Source organism: Heptranchias perlo, chromosome 20, assembly GCF_035084215.1.
Source record: "Heptranchias perlo isolate sHepPer1 chromosome 20, sHepPer1.hap1, whole genome shotgun sequence".
Taxonomy (NCBI): domain Eukaryota; kingdom Metazoa; phylum Chordata; class Chondrichthyes; order Hexanchiformes; family Hexanchidae; genus Heptranchias; species Heptranchias perlo.
In genome coordinates, this window is record NC_090344.1 from 8526749 (window position 1) to 8539251 (window position 12503).

Below are 12503 nucleotides of genomic sequence, written 5' to 3' on the forward strand. Positions count from 1 at the left end.
TGGATGCATTCTACAGGCGACCAAATAGTGGGAAGGAGAAAGAGGAGCAAATTGGCAGGTAAATTGCAGAAAGATGCAATAATTTTAGAGTAGTGATAAAAGGGAACTTCATTTATCCGAATATAGACTGGGAAATAGCAGTGTAAAAGTAAAAGAGCGCGAGCAATTCCTGAAATGTGTACAAGAGAAATTTCTTAATCCGTATGTTTTCAGCCCAACGAGGAAGGAAGCAGTGTTGGATTTATTTAGGGGAAAGAAGTGGGGCAAGTGGAGCATGATTCTCTGGGGGAGCATTTGCAGCAGGTTTAGTGTAGTTATGGACAATGCAAGGAAAAATCAAGTATGAAAATACTCAACTGGGAAGAGCGAATTTCAGCGAGTTGAAAAGTGATCGGGTCCAGGTGGATTGGAATCAAAGATTGGCAGGTAAAACAGTAAATGAGCAATGGGAGGCCTTGAGTGAGGAGATATTTCTAGTGCAGACTGGACACATTCTTTCCATTGGAAAGGTTGGGCATGCAAAACTAGAGCTCCCTGGATGACAACAGAATATTTGAGACAGCATTTTGTACATTCTGAACACCAATGTCCGGACAGGTGTGCCCGCGGTTATCACCCACAACCTCGTCACCTCCACGCTGAAACAAAAAGGGGCCACATTCTGCTTCAGTGAGATGAAATCCGAGAGCGGTTTCAAGGTCAATTGTAATTGCAAGTAAAATGCATTCAGAGGACATGAGGTCAATGAGATACCTCCAAACACCCTGCCAGTTTTACAGCAGCTCAAGATCAAAAGTTCGGGGGGTTGGGGGGGAAATGAGGGCTCGACCGGGATTTGAATCCTGGATCTCTCACATGTTTCAAACAACAAACCCAAAGTGAAAATCATACCCCTATACCAACAAGCCCGCTGGAAAGAAAAAGCAACAAGCAGTAGTTTCTGAGTATCAGCGGCCACTTTCCCCAAACCTCCCTTTCAGTGCCGTAAATAAAAGTGTGTCCGTACATTAGTGAAGAATCATAAAGCCAATTTCTTCACTGTTGAGTTTTGTTTGGGGCTCCTGACGCTGATAAAGATGATTGGGGACAATTGATGAGTTAATGGTTGTAAAGGCGCAGATACTCCGGTGCAACGGTGCAGATACTCCAGTGTGAGGGTGCAGATACTCCGGTGTGAGGGTGCAGATACTCCGGTGTGAGGGTGCAGATACTCTGCTGTAAAGGTGCAGATCCTCGTATTTAAAGGTGCAGATACTCCGTTGTAAGGGTGCAGATACTCTGCTGTAAAGGTGAAGATGCTCGTATTTAAAGGTGCAGATACTCCGTTGTCAGGGTGCAGATATTCCGGTGTAAGGGTGCAAATACTCGGATTTAAGGGTGCAGATACTCGGATGTAAGGATTTGTTGCCGCGCTGCAGGATCCTTTCATGATCTCTCACAAATCAACTGAAACCCATCGGAATGTGAATACAATGTGAAACCCATCGGAATGTGAATACAATTTTGCGTTTCCAAAATAAACGGGAGTGACATTCATTGTGGAAACAGTCTGGTGTCGCTCACTGCAGAAATATCCATGTCAGAGTGAAGCGCCTCTCCTGCAACCTTCGGACCTTGTCTGTCAAGAAGAATTCAGATTTCCCCGAAGCCAATCACAGGTTAAATGGTGGAAGATCGGCCGTCCTCAGCTGGCCATCGAAAGCGGGCATTTGTTTTATAGCCAAAACAAATATCAGAAACCATGAAATGCGAGACCATGAAGATAAACGTTACCCCACCGTCTCTGGGTGGGCTCGAACCACCAACTTTTCGGTTAACAGCCGAACGCGCTAACCGATTGCGCCACAGAGACAGTACCCGTGTAGTACTGAACCACTGATTCAACGAGCTAAAAAATCAGGTTGCAGCGATTAATATCACCTCTCTCTGCTATCAGTTTACTTTTCCAAAATAAAGTGTGTGAAGTTTGCACGAGTGAAAATCTGTGCTCTGTTATTCCTGAACATTAAACTCACTTTGCCATTAAACACCTGTGTGTTGGAAGACTCAGTCACCTCGTGGTCGAGAGGATTGATTTATCGAGCTGTGATTCGCCATTCTCCATTCCAGTAATATTCAGGTTCACTGAAAATGAGATGAGATGAAATGAGCAGGTCCGACGAGCAGGTCTGTGACACTACACGGTGTCTACAAAGTTGTCTCTTGCACTTACAGTGAAGCGGACGGCAGTTTTCACTCTTAAACCAGTAACTATGATGTTCAGAAAAAGTGTGGCCGAGAAATGCTCGATTGCAGCTCGGTGACACGGGGTCAGAGTAAAGTTCAGTTCATTCGATTGCCGAGTGGCGAGAAGGTGGATTTGGAACTCCTGTGCGGCTGCACTGCGAGTTGTCCAGATCTGCTTGGAGCGATATTCACTTCAATTCATCACTGACAGGGACAATTTGATTCTAAGTTTCTTTTTCTCTGCTGCTTGGTGAGATTTCAAAAGTTGTAAACGACCCATACCGACCCCAAACTCGTCACTTCCACTCTGACAGATGAAACGCGGTCACACTCTTCACTTCAGTGAGATGAAAGCCGGGAGCGCTTTCACGGTCGAATGCAATGGCGGACAAAACTCATTCCAAGAAAGTGCAGGTCATTGAGGTGCCTTTAAATTCCTGATTGTTTGAACTGAACGTCTTCCCAAAGCGTTTGAGATTCACGTGGAGCGATTTGGGGACTTCTTTTCCCTCTTTGCAAAAGTTTCAACCGCAGGTCAAGATCAAAAGTCGAGGGCAGAATGAGACGCCTTCCTGAAATTTGAGAACCAGGGAAGCAGACTTTACAGCAAGGTTCTGTTTATTGAGAAAAAGCAGATGAAATATTCATTCCGGAACGATCCAGAATCCGATCAGCTCGAAAAGTAACGGTTACCCCGTGATTTGAACACGCAGCCTTCTGGTGACGCAACAAGTCATGAAGATCGAAGCAGGAAGTTGAAAAGTGGGAATTGATAGTTTCAGTGAGTGGGCAAAACTGCGGCAAATATAGTTCAATGTGGGGGAGAGCGAGGTCATCCACTTTAAATCTAAGAAAGATAAATCAGAATGTTTTCTAAATGGTGAGAAACTGGGAACTGTGGAGGAGCAGAGAGATTTAGGGGTCCAAGTACAGAAAGCGCTACCAACTAGCGTACAGGTACAGTAATTAATTAAAATGTCTAATGGACCGTCAGTACGGCCGGTTAACTCAGTTGCTTAGAGTGTTGTAATGCCATGATCATGGATTCGATTCTTATAATTTACTTTATTTATTTCGGCTTTTCATAACTTTTAAAATCGAAGCTTTACAAAAAAAAAATGAAGACAGATTCGAGGGGACAGTTTTTTGAATAAAATCCATTGTCACTTTGCCCCTGGACCGGAGAAACACGTCTTTCTTTTTATTCGGGTTTTTTTGGCAACTGACCCTGTGACGCAACGGCTGGTGTGTTGGACTTCTACTTGTTTTGTTTGATAAGCTATTCAAAGGTTGTGGATTCGAGTTGCAACGGCGTTGCATTTTAGTTCGGGAGCTGGGAAGTGAAATTTTGCAGCAAAACCGCAACAGGATCATTAATGTCCGTCAAGGATGTGAAACTGCCCCCGACACTTCATCTGACACAAGTGGCTCCAGTCACACCCGAATTCATGATTGTTAAACCACTCTGAGCTGGATTGGCGAAACGCTCTCAAGAAGGAGACTCATCATCTGCTCAGACCGAAAGTCAATCTGCTGGACTTCCGGCTCTGTCAGTCTGCATGTTCCTTCAGACAGGTTTCTAACTGGACACATGCATCCTGCTGCCGTGCGAGCATTGGTGCTTCAGGGGTAGAATTCTTGCTTGCAGTAATTCTATTCCTGTAAAACTAGCTCCTGAAGTGTAAGATGGAAAGTATCCTGGCTGAGCGGCCTCTGGCGCTGGTTTAAAGCTCCAGTTAAATCCCACGATTTGAAGATGGATCAAAATCATAGTTTGTGTCTACAAAACTGCAGCCTCCCTCCTGTAAACAAGTAATACCAAACATCTCATCTGCTCTTGCAACCGCGTAGTCCGGAGGAACCACATGGCAATTCAGATAATTAAATGAATTTTGGAGCACATCAATTTTACCTTCAACTCCGGTCGAAATGTTCACAAGGAAAAGGATTGTTTGATCTTGCTGAGATTCGAATTAAAAACCCCGGTATTTCCTGAGCCTGTAACTAATATAAGGACTGATTGCGCCGCTGGAGCCCGGTCACTCTGATCACCTGTCCCACTCTGCTGGAAAGAATCTGAAGGTGAGAGGTCATTACCTGTGGAAACGTGTCCAGTCACTGTGATGAATCTAATATCTGCACTTTCACTTTCAGCTTCTTTCATATCCTCTGCTCCATTGCACTGCAATCGGGATTTCTGTGAACAGGTCAAAATGGATAATTGCAGAAATTCTGTCAGTGGTAAAATTAGAATCGAGAAACGCACCAAACATTGAAACCAGCGATTTAAACCACGAGCTCAGACTTCCACAAAACAAGGCCTGTCTTTAAAGGTCTGTTTAATGATCAAATTAATTAATTGAAGCCATTTGACCGCATTTGCCTAGTGCTGGGGTTGTTTGCCTTAGAGCAGAGAAGGTTCAGAGGAGATTTGATAGAAGCGTTCAAAGTCATGAAGAGTTTAGATAAAGTAAACAAAGAGAAGCTGTTTTAATTGGCGGAATGGTCGGGAACCAGAGGACACAGATTTGAGGTGATTGCAAAAGAACAAAAGGCGATATGAGGAAAAACTTCATTTCGCAGCGAATAGTTCTGATCTAGAATGCGCTGCTTGAAAGGGTGGTGGAATCAGATTGAATCGTGAATAAAAAAAGGAATTTCAAGGGGAAAAATACAGAGCACCGGGAAAAGGCCGGGGAATGGGACTAATTGGATGGCTCTTATAAAAAGCCGCCACAGGCTCGATGAGCCGAATTGCCTCCATCTGTGCTGTAACCATTCTATGATTCGATGGACAGAAGCGGTCTGAATGAATGGGCGATCGGTTGTGGGTAACAGGGACATTTTCGACTGTTTGTCCGGTTGTGTTACTGACGGCTCCTTGTTCTCGGATTATGGTTTTCATTTTGGCCGTTTCACTGTTTGATATGCGAGAGGTCCCCAGTTCAAACCCCAGAACCCTCCTGTTTCACTATTTCCAGTGAAGATTCACTTATTTCTTTCTCACATCTTTTCAGCGTTGCAGAAAGCAGCATTGATTCAATTCTCGAGCATGTTTGAGGTCCAGAGGCCAGAATGCAGCCGGTTTATCGACGCAACACACACGGAGAGAGTAAAATATCTCACGGCGGTGTGCAGATTGAAACTGAAGGTGAATTTATCCCAATTCAGGCGATCTCAGAGGTGCGGAATAAAAATGCTCCTTAATTGGTCGGGAATACGAACCCTGTTCCCTCGCGTGGTAAGTGCAAATTCTACCAGTGAAACAGCAACGTTTGCATGGCATCGGGCTCTCTGTGTCCAGTTGGAAACCTGTTTGAAACAACATATAATTTCACAAACCTCCTCTGAGTACCTTGCACATTCTGATTTACAGCCCTGCATTACCAGCACTCGCTGCTTGTGATGGCCGAGTGGCTCAGGCGTTAGATCTGAAACTGGACAGGGTCTTTCGGTGAATCATTGGAATGCTGCTCGCGGCGCTATTGTTTAAAGTTTTGTTCAATGCTCAAATAAATATGAACTGGAAATAACGGGCCTCATTTCCTTCTCTCAGAGAGATCCTCCATCGCGGCAGAGCCTTTTAATTGGGAGCCCAATGGTCATGCAAAATTTCAAGGTGCGTGAAGGAAACTTCACAATAATCCGCAACTGGAATATTGTGTCTAGTTCTGGGCACCGCACTTTAAGAAGGATGTGAAGGCCTTAGAGAGGATGCAGAAAAGATTTACTGGAATGGTTCCAGGGATGAGGGACTTCAGTTACGTGGATAGACTGGAGAAGCTGGGGTTGTTCACCTTAGGGCGGGAAGGTTGAGAGGAGATTTGCTAGAAGTGTTCAAAATCATGACGGGTTTAGATAAAGTAAATAAACAGAAACTGCTCCCGTTGGCGGAAGGGTCGAGAACCAGAGGACACAGATTTACGGTGGTTGACAAAAGAACCAAAGGCGATATGAGGAAAAACGTTTTAAATCGGCGAGTAGTTATAATCTGGAATAGATCTCCTGAAAGGGTGGTGGAAGCAGATTTAATCGTGACTTTCGAAAAGGAATTAGATTAATATTTGAAGGAAAATATTTGCGGGTCTACAGGGAAAGAACGGGGGAATGGGACTAACTGGATTGCTCTTAAAGAGAGCCGGGGCAAGCTCAATGGGCCGAATGGCCTCTTTCTGTGCAGTAACGATTCTATGAGTGTATGATTCCATCTCTCTCAAGCTTCATTTCAAATTCTGCTAACTTGATATTCAGACTTTTTTTTCTTTACTTTTATCTCTCTATCTCTCCCTGTCTCTGTCCCTCTCTGTTTTCCCCTGATGGACTTCTCAAGCTTCCTTGAACGGCCAAAGCTCATCGAACCTGCGACACCAGCAGAGAACGGTAAAGATCGAAAGACTGAGACGGGAGGCAAAGTAAAGGACCAACCCAGATGATGAATTCGTAGCCAATGTCCACATATTGATGTCTCTTCGTACTCATAGTGAAATCATCAGTACTTTTAGCCCAGTACAAAAACAAAATCTTGTATTTACGAAGCGCTTTTCACGACATCAAGACCTCCCAAAGCGATTTACAGCCAATGAAGTATTTTTGAAGTGTAGTCACTGTTATACTTGTGGTGGAGTGGATAATCTGCGGATGCCGAGACAGACAACAATGTAGCTTTAGAGCAATTAATTCTGCAAAGTCGCACTTGATATTACAACTCGCACATTCGAAACGAATGTGGTAAAGAGAGGCTAATATTGTTGATATGAAATAGTTAATGTACGTCTTCACATTGCCGTACATCGGAACAGAAAAAGTGATAGGATGGAGAGAATGGTGGCCGATCGGCTGTGGGTGGCACAGAATTCTGCATTGGTTGCACCCCTCTGTTATCAGTGGCTCGTTGATCTTGGGGTATGATTCTCGCTTTGGGGATTTGCTGATTGTTCTGTGAGAGATCCCGGACGAGCCCTGCGGTGTTACCATTTTTAGTTCAAAATCACTAATTGGCTTCTCACGTCTTGTCAGCGGTGTCGTCGGCAGGATTATCTTAATTCCAGTGCATGGAGGACAGAATGCAGAGGTTCTGTCGACGACAACACACACGGAGAAAGGAAAATATCACAAGATGGTGTTCAGATTGAAGCTGAATGTCAACGGATCACAATTCACGTGACCTCATGAATGGAGAATGAAAATGCTCCTCTATTGGGTGGTGATCGAACCCGCGCCTCCCGCGCAGAATGCAAGAATTTTATTACTGAAATAACAAAGTCCGCATCGCAGCCCGCGGCATGTGTTCAGTTCGAAACCTGTCTCAAAGAACATACAGTCTCAGAGTTCTCCTGTCATAACCTTCTTCATTCTCTTCTGCAGCCGTGTGGGATTTGTCGCTTGCAGCTGCGATGACCCAATGATTAAGGCGTTCGACTTGCAATGTGATTTTCCAACCCAGCTTCGACGCAACACACGTGGAGAATGGAAAATGTCTCGAAATGGTGCGCAGATTGAAGCTGAGGGCGAATGTCGCACAATTCACGCGATCGTATGAATGGAGAATGAAAATAATCCAAAACGAACCGGAAATCGAACCCCGGTTTCTCACGTGATAAATGAGAATTCTATCACCGAAACAGCAAAGTCAGCACATTAACAAGCTGTAAGTTTCCAGTTGGAAACCTGTCTGAGAGAACAAAGTGTCACAGATCTCGTGTGATAACCCTACGCATTCTGATTTATAGCTGTGCATGATCGATGTTTGCCGCTGCGATGGCCGAGTGGTTAAGGCGTTGGACTTGAAATCCAATGGGGTTTCCCTGCACAGGTTCGAATCCTGTTCGCAGCGCTACTTTTTAAAGTTTGTTCAGTGTTCAAATTAATATGAACTTGAACGAACGGACCTTGTTCGCTCCCTCAGAGAGGTGCTCCATCGCCAACGACGCTTTTAACTCGGAGCCCAATGATCTCTCGCAAAATTGCAAGACACGTGAAGGAATCTCTCCCAAGCTCCATTCCAAGTTCTGCTCGTTCGCAGAACTTGACATTTATACAATTTATTTCTATGTTTTAATCTCTCCCTATCTCTGTCTCTTGACTTTGCCTGTTTTCTCCTGATGGACTTCTCAGGCATCGTGAACAGCGAAGAATGATGGAACCTGCAACACCAGCAGAGAAGGGTAAAGATGGAAAGACTGAGACGGTAGGAAAAGAAAAGGTGCAACCCAGCTGATGAATTCGTAATTAATGTCCACACATTTATGTTTCTTCCCCTCACAATGAAAAAATCAGCAATTTGAGTACAGTACACTTATGGTAGAGTGTATAATATGCGGATGTTGAGACCGACAATCGAACCTTTGCCGTGGTGATGAAAGCGCCGAATCCTAAACACTAAACCCCAAGGAAACGCTGAAAATTCTTTGCTGCCAACAAGCAGAGCAACGCGGCCTTTCCTACTTGGCCCTTTGTAATTCAGGTCATTTTCCTGCCAGACAAACTGCTGGCACAAAATGGCATTTTCTGTTCGAAATAATATCGCGACAGAGGTGATGTTCAGGCAATGACATCACCAAGTGCAAGTAGGCATGTACATGAAATGGAAAGTGAGGTAAAATACGACCACAAGCTGCTGATGGACATGTTTCCATTTCCAAAATTCACGCACTGAATGCAGCTCCTTGGAAAACTGCAAGGTCACGCAGGTCCATCATGAATCGTTTGAAGCAACTGGCAGTTTAAGGTGGCATCTCCTGCTGCTTCTGTGGGGAGTGAGAGAGAGGCACTGTCGGTATTTGCGTGCCGTTTGATTTTGCACAGAACTGCACAGAGAAACAGCAAATATACCGGGGCTGTGAGATGTTCTATATTATTGATATTTCGCCACAGGAATATCCGCGGTCAGAACCTGAAAAGAAGGAGAGATAAGAGGCCTGAGAATAAACACAGAGCTGAATGAATCAGGAAAGAGCGAAAGAAAAAATAATGTCATCAGTTCCACTTTGTCTCGTGCGCAATCTTGGGAACTCCCCAATGGCCTGGTGGTGAGAATTCGGTACTCACACCGCCGCGAGGTTCGATTCCCAGTCAGGGAATTAACTTTAAAAAGAGTTATGAACTTATTAAATTAATTACATGAAGCTAATTAAATCCTGTTCGTAGTTGAATCCCTGTTTTAATCACCATGAATCAATCGATAACTTTCTATTTCAGACTGAAGGCGATATTGACGTGGTTACCGAGAGACAGTCAAAACTTTAATAAGATTTTTATGCTTTGAATGTGATGATTTTTTTTCATTTTATAGACTGCATCTTAAGAGTGGGATTAAAAACGCAGTGGAGTCGTTGTTAAATTTAACATTAACTGGCAATTGTCGCTGTTTATCACAGGAGCACCCGAACTGGTTCTCCGATCAAGATGAAAGTAACGCAACGAGGAACATCTGATACAACACGAGAGGCATCGTGCTATGACAAAAATCCCCACCGTTTTGCTTTTCCAAAATAAAGGGTGTGAAATTTATTCTCTGAACATAGAAACAGTCTGGTCTCGCTCACTACAGAAATCTCCATGTCACAGCGAACCAGCTCTCCTGCTGTGAATGCGGCCTCCCTTCGGGCCTTTCGGGGTTTGTCTGTCAAGGAGAATTGTAATTACCGTGAAGCCAATGTTCCATTCCTTTATATGATTCATGTGCCTGATTCCCGACCGCAGGGTAAATGGTAGAATATCAGCCCTGCTCAGCTTGCAATGATTCCGGTACATTTTCTTGATTCCAAAACATGCGTTGAAACCCTGGAACTTTGAGGCGATGAATCCTGAGGAAAAATAAAATAAGGGCTCGAACAATCAAACTTTCACGCTAACGGATAACACCGCCGAGAACAAGTGAAGAGATCACCTGCTAAACCAATAATTCACTGGGCTAAACTTTGAGATTGCAGCGACCAATGTAACAACTGTCTGCAATCAGTGAAAAATGAATGATTAAAGCTTGTAGGAGTGAAAATCCAACCAGCCGGTCTTCACTCTTAAACCAGCAACTATGAAGAAAAACATGCCGGAGAAATACTCGATTTCAGTGCGGCGACACTGGGCCAGAGTAAAGTTCATTCAATATAATTGCCGAGTGGCTGGAGGGTGGATTTGGAACTCCTGACCAATTGCACCACGCATTTTCCAGATCTGCTTGGATCACCTATCCCTTCAGCTCATCACTTAGAGGGACAACTCGATTCTCGGTTTCTTTTTCCTGACGATTGATGAAATTTTACAAATTGGAAGCGATCAATATCAAATGTAAAGACGTGATGTGGAGATGCCGGTGATGGACTGGGGTTGACAATTGTAAACAATTTTACAACACCAAGTTATAGTCCAGCAATTTTATTTTAAATTCACAAGCTTTCGGAGATTTCCTCCTTCCTCAGGCAAATGTTTGCCTGAGGAAGGAGGAAATCTCCGAAAGCTTGTGAATTTAAAATAAAATTGCTGGACTATAACTTGGTGTTGTAAAATTGTTTACAAATGTAAAGACGCCACCGACATGCTCACAGATGCAAAGCGGCCACACTCTGCTTCAATGAGATGAAAGTCAAGAGCGATTTCACGGTCGAATGCAATGGCTAACACAATTCATTCAACGAAAGTTCAGGTCGTTGAGGTGCCTTTTAAGTCCTGATTGTTTCTATTGAACTTCTTCCCAAAGCATTTGAGATTCACGTGGGACGATTTGGGGACGTTATTTTCTTTTGTGCAAAAGTTTCAACTGCAGTTCAAGATCAAAATTCCTGGGACGACAGTTGTTCACAATTTATCGGTGCTGGGACCACTGCTGTTCACAATTTATCGGTGCTGGGCCACGGTTGTTCACAATTTATCGATGCTGGCACAACTGTTGTTCACAATATATCAGTGATGGGACCACTGTTGTAAACACTTTATCAGTGTTGGGACCACTGTTTTTCACAATTTATCGGTGCTGGGACCACTTTTGTTCAAAATTTACATTCATGATTTGGACACGGGAATCGGAAGTACAATTTCAAAACTTAGGGACGACACCTAATTGCGAGCTGTAGTTAATACAAAGAAAAATGCGAATAATAAAGGAAGACATTAGTAAATTTGCAGAATGGGCGTGTAAATGGCAAATTAATTGCAATATTTGTCATATACTCCCTTGCCTTTTTGCCCCCCCTCAATAAATGCATTACGTCACACTTCTTCAGATTGAATTGCATTTGCCACTTTTCTTTCCACCTGTCAGCTCTATGGATATCTTCCTGCAGTCGACAGCTTTCCTCCTCACTCTCAACCACAGGAACAATTTTTGTATCATCTGCAAATTTCTTCATCATGCCCCCTACATTTAAGTCTAAATCAATGATCTGTACCATGAAAAGCAGGGACCTGGTACGAAGCCGCATGGAACCCCACTCGAAACAGCCTTCCAGTCACAAAAGCACCCGTCGACCACAACCGCTTGCTTCCTGCTGCTCAGCCAATTTTGGATTCAACTTGCCAATGTCCCTTGGATCCAATGGGCTTTTACATTTTTGACAAATCTGCCCTGTAGGACTTTGTCAAAAGCCTCGCTAAAATCCATGTTGACTACATCAATCGCGATACCCTCATCGATCCTCCTTGATACCTCCTCAAATAATTCAATTCAAACGACCATCCCTTAACAAATCCACGCTGACTGTCCTTGATTAATCCGTGCCTTTCTAAATGACGATTCATACTTCCCATCGAGTTTAGGCCGACTGGCCTGTATTTACTCGATCTATCCCTTTACCCCTTTTTCAGCAATGGTAGAACGTTAGCAATCCTCAAATCCTCCTGCACGACACCTTTTGCCAGGGTGGATTGGAAAATGATGGTTTGAGCCTCCGCTATTTCCTTCATTGCTTCTGTTAACAACCTGGGATCTATTTCATCTGGGCTTGGAGATTCAGGTCGAGCAATTTGAGGACTTCTTTTTCCTCTTTGCAAACGTTTGTCCCGCAGGTCAAGATCACAAGTCTTGATCCAAATTAGGATGTCTTCCGGCTTTGAACCTCAAATCGTGAATTATACCCCGATCCCAACGAGCCCAGAAACAAGAACGTGTCCTCAAATTAACGTGTTACAGACACATTCTCTGAGAGGTCTGTCTGTGGAATAAAAGGGCGTTTTTGAACAGTCATTCTGTTATCCGTTTCCTCCTGAAACCTGAACAAAAACGAACACCACATTGTTATTTTGTCGCTTTACTCCATAAATTAGGTAAAATAATGAACTGCACA

The 12503-nt window shown here is 43.9% G+C and overlaps 2 non-coding genes across 2 annotated transcripts; one reads left to right on the forward strand and one right to left on the reverse strand.

Moving 5' to 3' along the window:
* Nucleotides 1-1778: 1778 nt before the first annotated feature.
* On the reverse strand, nt 1779-1852 carry trnan-guu (transfer RNA asparagine (anticodon GUU)). Its single transcript has one exon. It is a non-coding gene; the product is annotated as a tRNA-Asn (tRNA).
* Nucleotides 1853-7977: 6125 nt separating this feature from the next.
* Nucleotides 7978-8059, forward strand: trnas-uga (transfer RNA serine (anticodon UGA)). Its single transcript has one exon. It is a non-coding gene; the product is annotated as a tRNA-Ser (tRNA).
* Nucleotides 8060-12503: the final 4444 nt, after the last annotated feature.